The 15,274-nt window shown below is 42.7% G+C and overlaps 1 protein-coding gene across 2 annotated transcripts in view; it reads right to left on the bottom strand.

Annotated features, from left to right (window-relative positions):
- tenm2a (teneurin transmembrane protein 2a) overlaps positions 1 to 15,274 on the bottom strand; it is a 108,492-nt gene that overhangs the window by 66,922 nt on the left and 26,296 nt on the right. The window lies entirely within an intron of this gene.

A 15,274-nucleotide genomic window follows, 5' to 3' on the forward strand; every position in this document is an offset into this window, starting at 1 on the left:
AATATTGATATAAGTGGTTTAAAGCCATTCACAGTACTATACGCACACACACACACGTATATACATATATGTTTTTTCATACACATGCCAAAATTGACACAGGACGCTATCTACTCCTGTAAACACCTAAAAAATGACCAAATGAAGCAACGGGGTCATACTGAATTGACCAACGGTGCAATTTATAAGCATCTGTTATTTTGTCATTAAAATAGTTCAAAACCAATGGTAGAAGACTTCTGCTAGGACCTATATCCATGATACGATTGTCCTCTACATGGGTAAGACAAAAGAAAGTTAACAGCCAAGTCTTTAAATAGTAGGAGCCATGGGATGCGTGGACACAATCAGGCTGTCCCGTACACCAGAGAGAGAAGAGTGGGATGGAGAGAATTCACTCTACTCTCCAAAGGTTTGGAATCAAGGACAAAGACAAATCTAATAAATTCTATTTAGAGACGGCTCAAAATATAGAATAATTATGTCTGCCATATTTGCAGCTCAATCAATCAACAATACGATAAGAATGAGGCCACTGAGTCCAGTCAATCCACAGAAGGACTCAGGTTATTATAACTACTAATTAGATAGTCGACCGAAGACTTTTTAACACAATCACTTATTTTCTCCTCCTTCAAAGTAAGATCCCTTGTTAGCCAGCCATGTTTTTTCTTTTTCTTTACAATAACAAATTACCCATTTTTTCTCCCCCAAAGTTTAAGTGTGTGGGGGAAAGCGGTCTAGTTCTTCTCCAGTTCTACAAACTTCATCTATTTGTTCGTTTGTCGCCGAAGACTTCAGCGGGAAAATCGAAAACACAGCCTTTCAGTCTCCTTTCTCTTTCTTTTCACACAGAACAAAAACAGTCAGCAACATAGCAGGAGAAAGACAGAAAAGCATTGAGACCTTGGAGAAAAAGAAAAGATAGCTGCACATTCATCATTGCACTATCTCCCCCCCCTTTCTTCTTTTTCCCCTTACTGGCGCTCCTTCAGAATACAGATGTGGTGTGATTGTAATTTGACAGCATTCGTCTTCCCATCACAGAGCATTGATGGGAATCAAAAAACTGCAAAGGGCATGATAGATCGGGGGGCATGGTGGGCTTTTTTTTCAGTGACAATGCAATTCTGCTCGCCTCGGGGGAGAAACGGCACCTGGGCGAGGGAGGGGAGAAAGATCAATGCAGACATCACTTAAGAAACAAAGCGGTTGGACATATTTGTTGGCTAACGCACCCTTCTATGCGGCATCAAAATGAAACGCATTAATCATGGTAAATACACCTTTGACTCCAGGTGTTGTCGCGGCTTTTGCAGAGATTTATTTGATAGAAACAGAGACAGACTGATGCCTCCATCCTGCTGTCCAAACTGCTCCAGCTCAGAGCTTTGCGTCATGGAAACCAGAGCTAGGATCGATCCACAGCCCCACGTTAACTACACCCCAGAGACATGCTAGCCTTGTCTTCTGTTTAGGTATGTGTGTGTGCCTGTGTGTGTGTATGGTCAATCTCATCAGAGCAAACAGAGAAAAATGGATAAACAATGACAAAGCAAACACTGTGGCCGACAGGAGGGAAAAGGGGACGGACAGAGAGGGACAGGCAGAGACTGATGGAGACAAGGGGACGCAGGTGGGGGGAGACAGTGAGGTTACAGGGTTAACCGGGGAAATCAAGAGCAGGAGAGACAGACAGAGAGAGAGAGGTATGGAGGGGGTTTGGGGGACAGTCAAGAAGCTATGAGCTGACAAAACTTATTGCCAATAAAAGGGAAAAAAATGCGAGGAAGAAAGCAATAGAGGAAGGGAATTAGGAGGGGAAGAGGCAATAAGAGGGGACTGAGCAAGATGGAGGACAGGAACAAAACGAATAAAGAGGTAAAGGGGGAATAAGCCACCGATACGAGCAAAAAAAAAAAAAAAGGCCCAATGATCTACATGAAGTGACTCTTTAAAGAATGATGAGAGGGAACCTAGTGATTTGCATATTTCACAAAGCCTACAATGAGGCTACTGGTGACCACTGGCAATAGAAAAATGGCAAATGTGTTGCAGCACACCTTGCAGAAGAAGAAGCAGAAGAAGAAACATGCATGTTTTTGTCGCGGGTCCACACAGCTGCGTCTGTGTGTGTGAGAGCTCGTGCACATGCTGTTATTAATATTCTAAATGCCTTTAATCACAAAAAAAAGGAAAAATTGCACTAGTTGGCCAAAAGCAATTAAGGGAACTTTAATCTCCTTAGCAATTATGCTGTGGGGCATCCTTAACTCAGTCATTTCTGCCCGCTACATTTCTAGAAAGGTCAGTGGAAATTGCTTTGTGTTATTAGAACAAAGACTTGGCAATGAGCTCACGTGGTTCTCCTGATGATTTGTTCATTGCCATCCTTCAGCCGCCTCCCTGGCCATCTGTATACATCTCTCAGTCCTCCTCTCCCTGTGCCCGTCTCTCACTCACTTTGAATCTACAGCTCTCTCGCGCAAGTGTTGATTAGTGTGAAAAAGAAGCGTATCATGGGGGAGAATCTAGGCAATCCTAAGACTGTAGCATTGTATTAGAAGTATTAGCAATGTCCCTTGATGATTTGTGTACAATGTAAAACACACGACACACACGCGTGCACATGCACACAGCCGTCATTAGTTTGTTCCGCGGGCACCAGGCTTTGAGTTGCTTGTATGAGTCATACAAGCGAATAAGCTTTGCCTGTTGCTGAGCTACTGCATGTGAATGAGCGAATGAGTTTAGCATCGTCTATTGTTTCTCCGTGAAGCCATTCCTTACTCTGCAACGGCATTATACATGAGGCATAATTCTGCTAGTTGGCTCCTCAATGCTTTCCCTTCCCTTCTCTTCCGCATCCTTGCCTTCCTTTCCGTCCCTCCCTCCCTCCTGCCTCAATCCGTCCATCCGTCCACCCATCTGGCTGAGGTGAGGAGCGGTAGGCCGAGGGAGAGGAGAGCAGAGTGGAGCGAAGGATGGAGCGACAGCTGGAGCCCAGTCAGACAAGGAGAGACAAATTACCCCTCTAACGAGAGCCATTCATCATCTCTTCATCTCTCCCTTCATTCATCCCTCTCTTCCTCCACACCTCTACGTGCGGTGCGGTGCACCTGAAAAGCGCTCCGATCTGCCACACAACTTCACACTTGACAATGTTTCTCATTTAGTTGCTACTCGAGCGCGGAAAAGTCAATCAGCACGTGCTCCTAAAAAGATGACGAGGGGTAAAAAAAAAGAAAGTAGAAATAACGAAAAGAAAAGAGCGGGGGGAAAACAACAAGACGAGTGAAATGATTGAATGAGCTATGCGCCGGGAAAGAAGGAGGAAAAAGAAGCGACACACCCATGCTGGCACATGCAGAGACTCATTACCATGGCTGCTGTCAGCACAGATGTTGGACTGAGGGGGTGCTGTCAGTCAGTGTGTGCCTAACTATGCACATATATGTGTGTGCGCGCGTACGATAATGCCTGACAGTGATCTGAGGGCTATTTAGACAGCTGTTGACACAATGGACCCTTTTCTCTATTTATCCATACAGTTCAGTCTATCTCCTCCATCTCATCTCTTCCTGTTCCTCCCCTCTCTTCCTATTTCTCAAGTTCTCGCCTCCTATTTCCTCTTATTCATTGCTTATTAATATTACACATTTTGCACGACTTGCAAGACGCACACCTGTTGTTGGTGTGAGCAACAACTGGATGTGGAAGTCTATCCAGGAACGGCCTGCTTTATGCGTCCTCCCACATCCACCCCCTCTATTCTTTCCTTTCGTAATCAGCGCCATTGCCGAAAATGAGTGATAAAATGAGTAAAGTGGGAAGGGAGAGATGAGAAGATGATTCAACAGAAGTGTTTTAATTAATAAAGTTGGGCTTTCATTGCCTAAAGAGATGATTGTATCACTGGCTCCCTCTTTGATGTGTAACAGAGTGTCTGGGTTTTTCTCTGCCCTAGAGCTCTCCTCTGCTCGTGCTACGCTTCTTTCTTTCATCTCGCCAGCATCACTTTGTCGCTTCGCAAGTGTAGGGGCCGTCTTCCCAAACACGCAGATCCTCCACGGACACACAAACAGCCCGGGGCTGTGGCTGAAGATGTCTTTCAGTAGGGGAAAAGGGTGCTATCCAGACTTCAGGGCATAACTCAGAGTCTTCTTCTGGTTTACTCAGAGTACATCGGTCCAAGTTCTCATAGAGTTTCTCTCAAAAATATCAGACGTTTTGAAAAATGAAGGTTCTGAGAAAAAAATGATCAAATTTTCTGTTCGGTCTCCGTTTTTCTGCTCCCATGCACAAAAAATGTTTTATTCCAGACCACACGTTCACACAGTAAAGATCTGAACTAACTTTGAGCTGGATGCTAATCATCACTATTATTGAAATCAAATAACATTTGAGTTTGCGGGTTCTCACTCAAGCATTTCTTGGAATCTTTAATTTAAATAGAGCTTAAACTGAGCCTATCCATTAATGTTATCTACTTGTTTTAACAGTTTTTTGTTCACTCTCAATCGGCAACCACCGATTTCTCACTAGTCTATTTTTCTGCTCCCATTCAAACATGAAGTATTTATTCTGGAGTCACTGAAGACCAAATGTTCAAACTGTAAACATCTGAGCCAACTTTGAGCTGGATGTCATTCAACACGATTAATTAAATCAATAAGAATTAACTTGCTTACTCAAAAACGATTTAAATAAGCAAATTCTCAGTGTAGGCTTAAAAAAAGTCACCTGTTAATGTCATCTAGATGTAAAGAAAAAATTGTTCATTCTCATTGAGCAACAGGTATATTTGAAATATTTCAGTGAACTGAAAATAAAGTACTCCACAGTACTTCTATGTACCACTTGGAAAGTAGCTTCAAATTACTGGTTTGCATCACATTATGCACTCATTGCTTTGGAGAACAAAGCTTCTACACTTTTACACAATAACTGTTTCTACCAGTCTTTACAATTTTTTAAATAACTAAGCATTTTGCTAAAATTTGTATTACTGATTTTATAAGCCTGTGACTGAGTGTCACCACTGTGACTATTGACCATACGAAGATGGAATATTGATTGAAAAATACCCAGTAACTTGATGCAGCTGGTCAACACAACGCAGCACAAGGAGGCTTGTGAACATAAATCAGTGAATTTGTAAAGAGCCTAACTTCCAATTCCAAGCTACCATGGTGCTGGAACTAAGAAGATAACAAATACAACCGTCTGTGAAGGTTCTCAGTCATCCAGGTCATCGTAGTCAAAGGAGCTTGCAAAGAAAAGCGTCTGGACTTCTTTAAGTTGCTTGAAGACGTTTCACCTCTGATCCGAGAAGCTTCTTCAGTTCTGAAGAACTGAAGAAGCTTGTTGTGTTAAATCCTGTATTACAAAGACATCTGACAGTTGAGTGACTCGGGTTGATTGCTGGTAGTGCCTTTGCATTCATAAAATAGATGGAAATTATTTGCAGACCTAGGCCGATCTGGCTGAGAGTTATTACCTTCACTGTGAGTCAAATCACACACAGAAGTCACCCAAAGGTTATTCAACCTTCAAGTAACCAGTTGGTTGCTGCAACTACTTGTAATTGGTCTCAGATGGCCCAAAATATTCAATGCAATCAAAGGGCAACCATCGATTTTTACTTAAGACTAATCCAGAAACTAATAAAAACTAAACAGAAATGAGCAAACCCAGTCCAGTTGTTAAGTGAAACTACACACAATTTGAAACAAAAAATTTAAAAAAGGAATAAAAAATTAAATTGAGTGGAAAATACAAACCTAAATGACACATTTCTTATCTGGCCAGATATGCTGTCTAAAACTTGAACGCTGTGAAAATTACAGCCAGCCTCACCGAAGCAGCACAAAAGGAATGAATGAATGAAACTGGATTATTTGAAAGGGAAAAGAAAGAGGATATGTATACAGGTAGATGAAAAGTTACAGGCAGAAATCCTCAAAAGACCTTTACCTTGTACCATCTTTTCAATCACAAATCAAAAACCACCTCTACAGAAGATGGCTCTGAGGTCACTCAGAAGTAATAGGTTCTGATGATTAGTGGCCTCTTAACAATATCCTTTGGCCTTCATATAATGTGAAGTGCACTGGGATAATGGAAACCAATTACAAACTAATGTCAACAGAACTTTGAATAGAAACGCAAGGAGATGATGAATTGAATAACAGTGTTGATGGTCTCATCAAAGACTATTCTACGAAGGAACAGAGACAGACACAGACCTCAAAAGTCTTTGTGTGTCGTACTTGACCACCGCAACATAGTACTGACTGATTGAGCTTTGCTGTGCTTTAAAACCTATACAAATACAAAAGCCTATATTCACCTAAACGAAGTGCAAAGATAGTGAACAGGATGGAGAACTGAAGATGAACTGCACAATGCTCACAGGGGATTAAACAGAAAGGAGCATTGTATAGATCAAAAAGGTGGAGGCCAGAGTCGACAGCTTTTACAGCAATGCACGTGGATACATTTGCATGCACACAGTCATACAGTATGCTACAGTGTGCTGCAGGAAAACAAATGATGCAGGCCATGAATTCTAATAAAATACTTCCCAGATTATTCCAGCGTCTGCTTCAGGAGGTCCTTTCTCACTCCTGTCAAGAAACATTTTTTTGTTTTGGTTTTTATTTTCTACCAGGGATACGAGAGCAGACCCAGCTTGACACAAAACAATACACTCGACCTTTAGCCCCAGCAGCACAAATGCAGTCGAGCATCTTTCAGCGTCTGCTAATTGAAACATGCCTCCCTGTTGCGGAAATGTGCAAGAGTGTGTCGTGTGTGTGTGTGTGTCTGTGGCTATACATAGCATTAGGATGCTACAGCACAGTCATGCTGTCCACTGTCAGAGATGTCCACTGTGTAACTTGGGGCAACCACGCAGGCTGCATTACCATATAAATTACATCCATGTTGCTGCTCCTGCTGTGGATTGATGGTATTGTTATGGATTCTACGCATTGAAGCCTCATTGAAAACAATCAAAATAAATAGCCTCCTCCTCCCACATCAATGCAAACACACGCACAGATGCATGAGCAAGCGCACTTCACCACAGCTGCATGTGCACAAACACAATATACGTGCATGGGAAGCACAAAAATACAGCCAGACCTTCAACCTAAGGTGAAGAGCTATAGATAGCTATCCTCTCAGCTTTCCATTAACTCTGAACATACTCAGTAATTGCTGAAAGGAGCACAGGGCGACATTTCTGTGCAGAAAAGTCGGTTTGCTGGTGTGTGTGCGCGCGCGCGTGTGAGTCGTTTGCAAAAACCCGTATCAATACATCACTTTTGTGCTGCTGCTGTGCTCACTAAGCAACCCATTGCCTATTAATGATCCAAGCAGAAAAAATGGACATATCAGGGAAGAAAACACAATAAATTATTAATCAGCAAAATCACCAAAAATTATGCATGCGGCATATATTAAATCTTGTATTTATACAGTTCTAATTTGCAGCAACAGTTATCTCAAGGCACTTTGCACTGTAATGTAAAGAGCTGTCAATATTAAAGGAAAGAAACCCAACAATTTGCTGTGACAGTTGAAAGAAAAAAAAACCTCAATTTCAATAGGAAGAAACTTCGCTCAAATCCAGGCTCGGGGAGGTCAGCCATCTGCCTCGAGCAGTCGGGGTGATGTGAGAGAAGTGCTGTTGCCATGGTTGAGGGGGGGGGGGTGCTTGGTCTGCAACAATGTTTAGGTGGGTGTTATGTGTGAAAGGAACATCCACATGGATGCCAGGACAGAAAGTTTGCCATTAACGTTGCATTGCATTGCAGCAGAAGGATCAATGTCGTTCCCTTAACGTGCCAGCAGTTTTAACATCGTGCCTGATCCGTGCAGATATGTGTACAGAGTAACAAGAACCACACAAAACACATCTCAATATGACACTGAATAAAAGCCGACGTTTAAAAATGGCACCCAATTATTTTCAGTTTCACTCCTATTATAAAACGAAGACAAGTGAAACAAATATTACATCTGAATAATAGAAAAGGCACTTTTTCTGTATTAAATCCAAAAGATTTCGTGGCACCAGCAAAGCTGCTTCCATGTTTTCGCACTTGAGAGAAGGGCCGAGAGTCACATATGGACAAAGTCTTTGATTACCGGAGATAGCACTTGGTCTTGGCACTTAGTGTAGCCACTGACAAAAACAACAGAAACCTGCCTGCAGCTTTGGACATTAAATTTATATTCTATCTGGAAGTCCAATATCTCTGTTTGTTATTTCCACTGGAGAAAGCTTTTAGATGCTGCAGTAGAAAAATCAGTGGGGTGAAAACCTGGGCAGACAGAGCTTTCCCTCCAATCTTCCATGCTGCTGAATCACTCGCAGAAGTGTTTAGTGGTGTGTGGAAAAATTGTGAACCTGGTACAAGCTAGGGACATGAATTAGGAGTAGAAGCAGAAATTAAATTCAACATGTCTATGTGCTTGCCATGCAAAAAAGGAGAAAAAAGGTGAGTTACAGTTCATTTAATGTAATTAGCTGTAATTAATGTTTACTAAAAGATAAAAATTGGACAGTTTCACTGTTCTGATAAAGATCAAGGTAAGAAAGAAGCTTCACCAAAAAGAAGAAGAAGAAGAAAAAAATTCACTGCTCAAAACATTCCTACTAATAAGCACTTAAATGTGAATCACCCAAGCTTGAATTAAATGTTTACACCATTTCCAGACAGCCTAAATTTCCACACAGCTAATAATTAGGTCTTCTTCTGTGGTGGATAGAGAATGTGCTTATTTTTATTAATTACATGAGGCCAGTGCGAAAAATAAACTCAAATCCTGCATTACCCACAATCATCCGAAATTAATACTACACTCATTAAAAATCAAGTGTTCGTGGAATGCATCATAAAAAAAAAGCAAATAAAGACAAGTGCACAAATAATAGAAAAACACACATTCAGCTACATACCATACACGGTCATAGTAACACACACAGGTAACTGCACAAATACCTATTCAGCACAGCTCTACAAAAACATCAGCCATTTTGGTGTGGTTGCTATGACGAGCTAAATCTTTAAAGAGCACAAAAAGGACAGAAAGATGCAGAAAAACAGAGAAGAACAATTAAAGAGCAGAAAAAGAATCCAAAAGAAGAACCAAAAAAGAGAGCGAGAGCCAGGGGAGAAAGAGGAGATGGAAAGCGATCCGTTTGGTGCACGCTAGTTTGCGACCTTGTGCAATCGGAGATATCGCGTTTAACTGGAAAGTCGTGAATCAACTCAATTTCAATCACACTCTTTTGTGTGAGTTGTTACATTATTTGATGTATGCGTGCGAGACAGTGGGCTTGTGAGGCTGAGTCAGCAGTGTCTCCTTTGACGATAAAGCGCACACACTCACACTAACACACACACGCACAGTCCCCAGAACCCTCTACGTTGGGATCAGCCAAAAGAGGGATGATGTATTTAGAGTCAGTGGATAATGGCTGTACTGTGGCCTGTTGCTGAGAGAAACCTCTCCTCTCTTTGATGTTCTGCAGTCTCTATTTATAGTAACAACAGAAAAAAGGACCGAGAGAGCTGGAAAACACATAGGCCACATTTTGTTCTCACTAACTAGCTTACTGTTGAGCATTGTGCTCTCTCTGAGCAGGCGGTAGTGTCTCAACACTCCTGGCAGAATTTACAGAGCCGCTGGCATCTCGGTTTAGACACATCCTGCACCTCGGTGCAGTGAAGTTATTTATCAGACAGATACAGTTGAATTTGCAGTTTGCTAGTGCTGCTGCAAATTCTGGTATTGATCTGACACCAAGTAAAGTCAAGGCCGGTTTTGCCAATATCAATACCGATAGTTTTTAACGTATAAAGGCAGCTTATGTAGGGGAGAGCTGCGTGACATAATTTATATGACTCATCGTTAATTTTCAAATTATGAACACATTTTAATGACCACTATATCACTGTGATTTTTACCCTTCCACATTAGTCAACACAACAAGAAATTTCTTTAAGCTTTTCATGTATTTTGGAGATGTGGAATGTAAGTGTGCCTGTGTCTGTTTAAATGTGCTATAGGCTATAAATAAACTAGACATTTTCAAATAAATAAATAAATTACACAATTCAGTGTGCTACATAGCTAACTTAGAGGACAGAAAGTATCGGTCCTGTTGTGCTAGTATCGATCTGATACCGATACTATTTATATTTGGATTGATCTACCTGCTTCTACTGTGTGCATTTTTAAGGAGTGAGGCGTAACAGATGGAGGCATGGATTTTACAGCGGCTCTGAAGGTTCACTGTCACAGAGTTCAATCTCATTTGTTTTTTGGATCACTGTGTGTCCTGTGGAACTTTTAGTATGGTCAAAAAGCGGGCTCAATTGCTTCATCCGTTTAACCTTTACGTACATTTCTATAAATAGGTCATTATTACAATTTTACCATAATAGACACCCAATTTATTCTCCCTGTTTGAGTTTCATTAAGAAGCTCAGTTAATGGAACTGACATTTTGGATATTACAAAAATATTATTTTGGGTGGATCTCTGACAAATCCTACTGCCCCCCTTTTGAAATCATCATCACTTGCAGGATGTGCTTAGGAGGCGAGCGTTATCACTGATTGCATTATTAGCCGCTGCCTTAGTAAATCAGATGTTAATTACATGCAGATTGCGAGCTCAAATGGAATAAAAAGTGCAGCACAAACTTGCTGTCCCACACTCTGCCGCGGCTCTCTCACTATATCTGGGCCTTCTGCTAGTAAATGGTATTATTCTGTCTCCTTATATACATAGTGTGTATGTATCTACCCTTCTTTCCTACATGATCATGCAATAGTCATACACCCTTACAATTAGCACAGCTTGCATCAGCTGACATCAGCTGACTCAGAGGAATATGGAAGTCCCTATGCTAATGGACTTGACATGCAGTTGTGCATCTAGGTGTACGCCTGAGTGTGTATTTCGGAGCGCTTGTTTGTGGTCCCCTTTTGCACAAACACTCTCTTGCAAATGTGATGCAACTCCCCAAGGCACAACCTGCAAGCCCTTTCAGCTCACAAACAGTCATGCCCAGCCAAGCAGAGGCAAAAAGCCTTTAGTAGGCACTCTAGGAGACGCACAACAGCCGCACGCTCCACGTTAGACTATTAGGCTCACCTCTCATTGTGAACTAGAGACCTCAGAGACAAATAATAAATGCTAATCTTTATAGGACGAAGCCAAGTCAGTCAGTTTAAGCTGAGAGCGTTGAATGAGATTTTTAATTACTGCATGACCTGGGGTATATTAGCGCATATTAATGAGGATCATTAACCTAGAGGTAACTAAGACCCCTCCTCCTTAACTACAACTGATAGCACCTCTGCTGTGTGCTAAACTATCAGTGTGTGCGTGTGCGTGCATTAAAAAAAAGAAAAGAAAGAAAAAACGTTTCACAGATGGCTTATTCCATCCCAACTGCCTGTTCTTGGTGAAAATAAATAACTACAGTGAATCTCCTTTTACAGTTGAGGAATTATACTGCTGGAAGTGTGAAAAAAGGGGAAAGAATAAAACAAGTACAGAATACAAAACCTTGGCCTGTAACTTAAATGCTGTTGTGCCCATTTTCTGCAGCACAAAGATGGGGCAGGGAGGGTCATCATTTTTATGTAGCCTTTGACCAAATAAAAAAAAGAAAAGAAAAAAGAAAAATTCAGTGGGCAACAAGTAGGAGCAGCAGAGAGCAAAACAAAGACGAAGAGAAAGGAAGAGCAATTTCAATTGACATACGCAAAGGTCAAGGTAATTTCAATGGATAAAGAAGAGGCCAAACGGGGAAAAAAGCAAAACTTTCCTAGTATCTCTCTTGAACTACGAGAGGTTGAGGCGGAACAGAGGAGGTCTTATTTTCCACCCCCTGCAGTGTAAATGTCAGGGCTGATACTGACGTCACCCGCCCATCGTTTCTATAACGCCTCCCCCTCTTCGCCGCCCCGGCCCTTTCCTCCAACCACATGTGTCAGCTTCAGTCTTGTAGTGCCATTACACTGCAGTCTCAGTGGTATAGAGGCAGACGCTTTTATCTCATAAGAGAGCAGACCAGCCGTATTTGGCTTGTAACATTTGCTAAGCACACACACACACACACACATTCACCAACTCATTCATGCAAAGACGCCTAATGCGCACACACGCACGCAGACACCCATTCATGCGCATACACGCTCTAACACTGTCCATTCCTCTCCACTCTCACTGCCTCAGCAGTTTATCCTTTCATCTTTACATAACTGTAAGGTCCCTCGGTGACCTGCTCTAAAAGTAGTTGTTCCACAGAAGACACATGCAACAATCCGCAGTGCAGGGAGGGACCCATCCACCCGAGGCTCGTTTCCCCAACTCTAAATCTCCCTCAATTCTCCACTCAAGCCAGTGCACCAACTGGAAGAAAATACCAATAAGATAATGAGCAGAGGGGCCAGTGTGAGGGGAGTTAGCTGCGCTGGTGCACACACACACGTACACACAGATTTATCTATGAAATATAGGGCAATGCAGCAGAGGGAACAGGACTCCTTTGTGCAGGAAACCCAAAGGAAAAACAAGGCCTGTGTCGTTGAGTGTTCTGGGTGGTTACGTACGTGCACAATGGAGCCAATCACTTGAGCTGTGAATTATTCTTTCTGGAGCCGGTATGGAATAATGGGAAATAAGACTGTTCTCCGTTTTTTTCCGCCATTTTCATTATGTAAACCGATGGCAAATGTAATATGGTTGAATGCAGCATTTGCACAGTTTGAGTTTAGACCATGGCAAGTTGGGCTGTGGTTCGTTTTATGTAACTGTGCATCTGAATGTGTGCACCAGCCAGTGTGTGTGCATCTTCCTTCAGTACACCATGCATTAATTGCCATTCCCAGTGGTCGTCAAGAGAGCGCAGGACTCCTGGGGGACATCTCCACCTTCATTAGACTCTACTGATCATCACACTGCGGTACCAAGAGAGGGCCTGTTCCTCTCTTTCATCACTCCTTCTCTTCACGACTCCCTTGCCTCATGATTTTTATATGTAGCATTATTTCTCAACCAGACCCTGCAGTGTCGTTTTTTTAAATATTATCTTCATGGCATTTCTGGGTTTATTAAGCTGGCGCAGACAGAAAAAAGAAAGGAGACGCGAGAAGGAGCCTGTGAGAAAGTTCTAGACGAGCTGGACTTGAACGCGGTTGCTCCGTGCTCGCCCCTAAACTGCTGTACCACTGTGCATCTTTCTCCCTCAATTTGCAATGGCTTATGATTTCACCGTCTCCCCTCTCATCCTTCAATATTTCTGTCACCCCACTCGCGCCCCCTCCCCTCAAACCACCACCCCCTCCCTCCCTCCCTCGCACTTCCTCTCCGCCCTCATCTCACACGTTCTTTTGCATTTTCATTCCCATCAGCCTTCCTTTCGTCATTATCTCTCAGTTAATACTTCTTACTGTCTCGAATCCCGGTGCAAGTGGTTCTTACCCCCAGGGGGTAAGTTCGCTCGCACTCCACAGACCCCTACAGACATGTAATGCCCCCCCTCCTGCTCCCCAACAACTCCTCCAACTCATCCCTCCGCTCTCTCCTCCCCTCACTCCTCTCTCTCTCTCTCCCCTCCTTTCTCCGCAGTGGATGAGAGACGCCAGCTGGAGGAAACAGAGAGAAATGGGCCCAATTACAGCATTGGGAACTGAAAGTTGGCTAATTAACTCTAATTCGTTAACAAACTGGTTTTTCACCAAGAATCATCTCTCTCTGTCACATGGCATACGCATGCATGAGAATCTGCATTTGCATGCGCTGCCAAAGAAAAGAAGAGAGGCCGAACAGACACCCATCCCCATCTACACGATTGCAGGTACACACGCACACAAATACAGCAAAAAGAAAAAAAACCTGCACTCCCTTCACATTTCCACACACACACACACACACACACACACACACACACAGAAGCTCACATGCCCACACAAGTGTGCGCGGATCCACTTGCTCAGCTGTATTTACTGCAAGGGCAATATGTTGATTACGTTAGAGTGGCTGATTATTGCACAGTGACAGTAAAGGAAACAAATGTCTTTCATAGGCAGGCATCTATCTCTGCGAGAGGGCTTCTAGCTATAGACTATAGCAGCAAATGACTGCGCTGTACCCAGCTATGACAGACAAAAGAAGGAGTGCAAGAAGAGGAGGGGGGAAGGGGGGGGGGGTAAAAAGAAGGGAGTGATTGCACAAATGATGTGCAGGAAGAACAACCCCCCCCCCCCCCCCCCCTCCAAAAAAAACCGAGGAGCCCCAGATGGAGACGCAAAAACAGATGAAATTAAAAAAGCGAATGGATGGAGAGATGAGATGAGACAGCGCTAGGAGATGGGTGAGGAGCGATACTCTGGATTTTGCACTGAACAAGTGAAGCAGTTTTCCTCTGCACTGGGATAATGGTGGTTAGAGGGGAGAACAATAGGTTTATCTAGTGCAAAGATGCTATCTGGGGTGAAACACACACATCACACGACCTCACACACGTACACACTGTAGGATGTTTCATTACTTGTGCATTAGAGACAGTATAGGGAATTATAGTGTTGGTAGCACTTGAACAATAAGCTTGTCAGTGTTGAGTTATCAGAACAGGTGTCCAATGGGTACAACTTGTCTGAACACACACACACACACACACACACACACACACACACACACACACACTTGCAGAATATATGAGTATGAAGTTTGAAAACATCTCTTAAAGCCATTGTTAGTAAATCAGGATATCCTCTCATCCCACTTGATGAGTTGTGAAATCCTCCTGGATTACCAGATACGATAACCAGCTTCTCACATATGTGTGTGATAATACACATATGTACATAGAGAGCAGACACACAGACACACGCATGCAGTCTACACCACAGAACAGATGGTTTTGGATGGGAAATGTCACTTCTCAGTTCTTGCTACGCCTTTACTTTCATTCCGCCCGTCTTGCTTCTCCCTCCTTTACCAACTCTCACTCTTTCCCAGTAAATTTCTGCTCCTTGCCTTCCTCTCCAACTCTATACCTTCTTCATTGATTCCTTTGCGATGAGATTGATAGTTACTCCTCTCCCTCTCGCTCGCTCTGTTTCCCTGATCCACCTCTTTTTCCTTTTTTCACTTGCTTCATCTCTGTCCCTCTCTCACACCTCATTAGTAATGCTAATACCCCAAGTAATAGAAGACACCATTCAATGTATTTGTGTGA

This window comes from Neolamprologus brichardi, chromosome 2 (assembly GCF_056152115.1).
Source record: "Neolamprologus brichardi isolate AB-2024 chromosome 2, ASM5615211v1, whole genome shotgun sequence".
In the NCBI taxonomy this organism is placed as follows: domain Eukaryota; kingdom Metazoa; phylum Chordata; class Actinopteri; order Cichliformes; family Cichlidae; genus Neolamprologus; species Neolamprologus brichardi.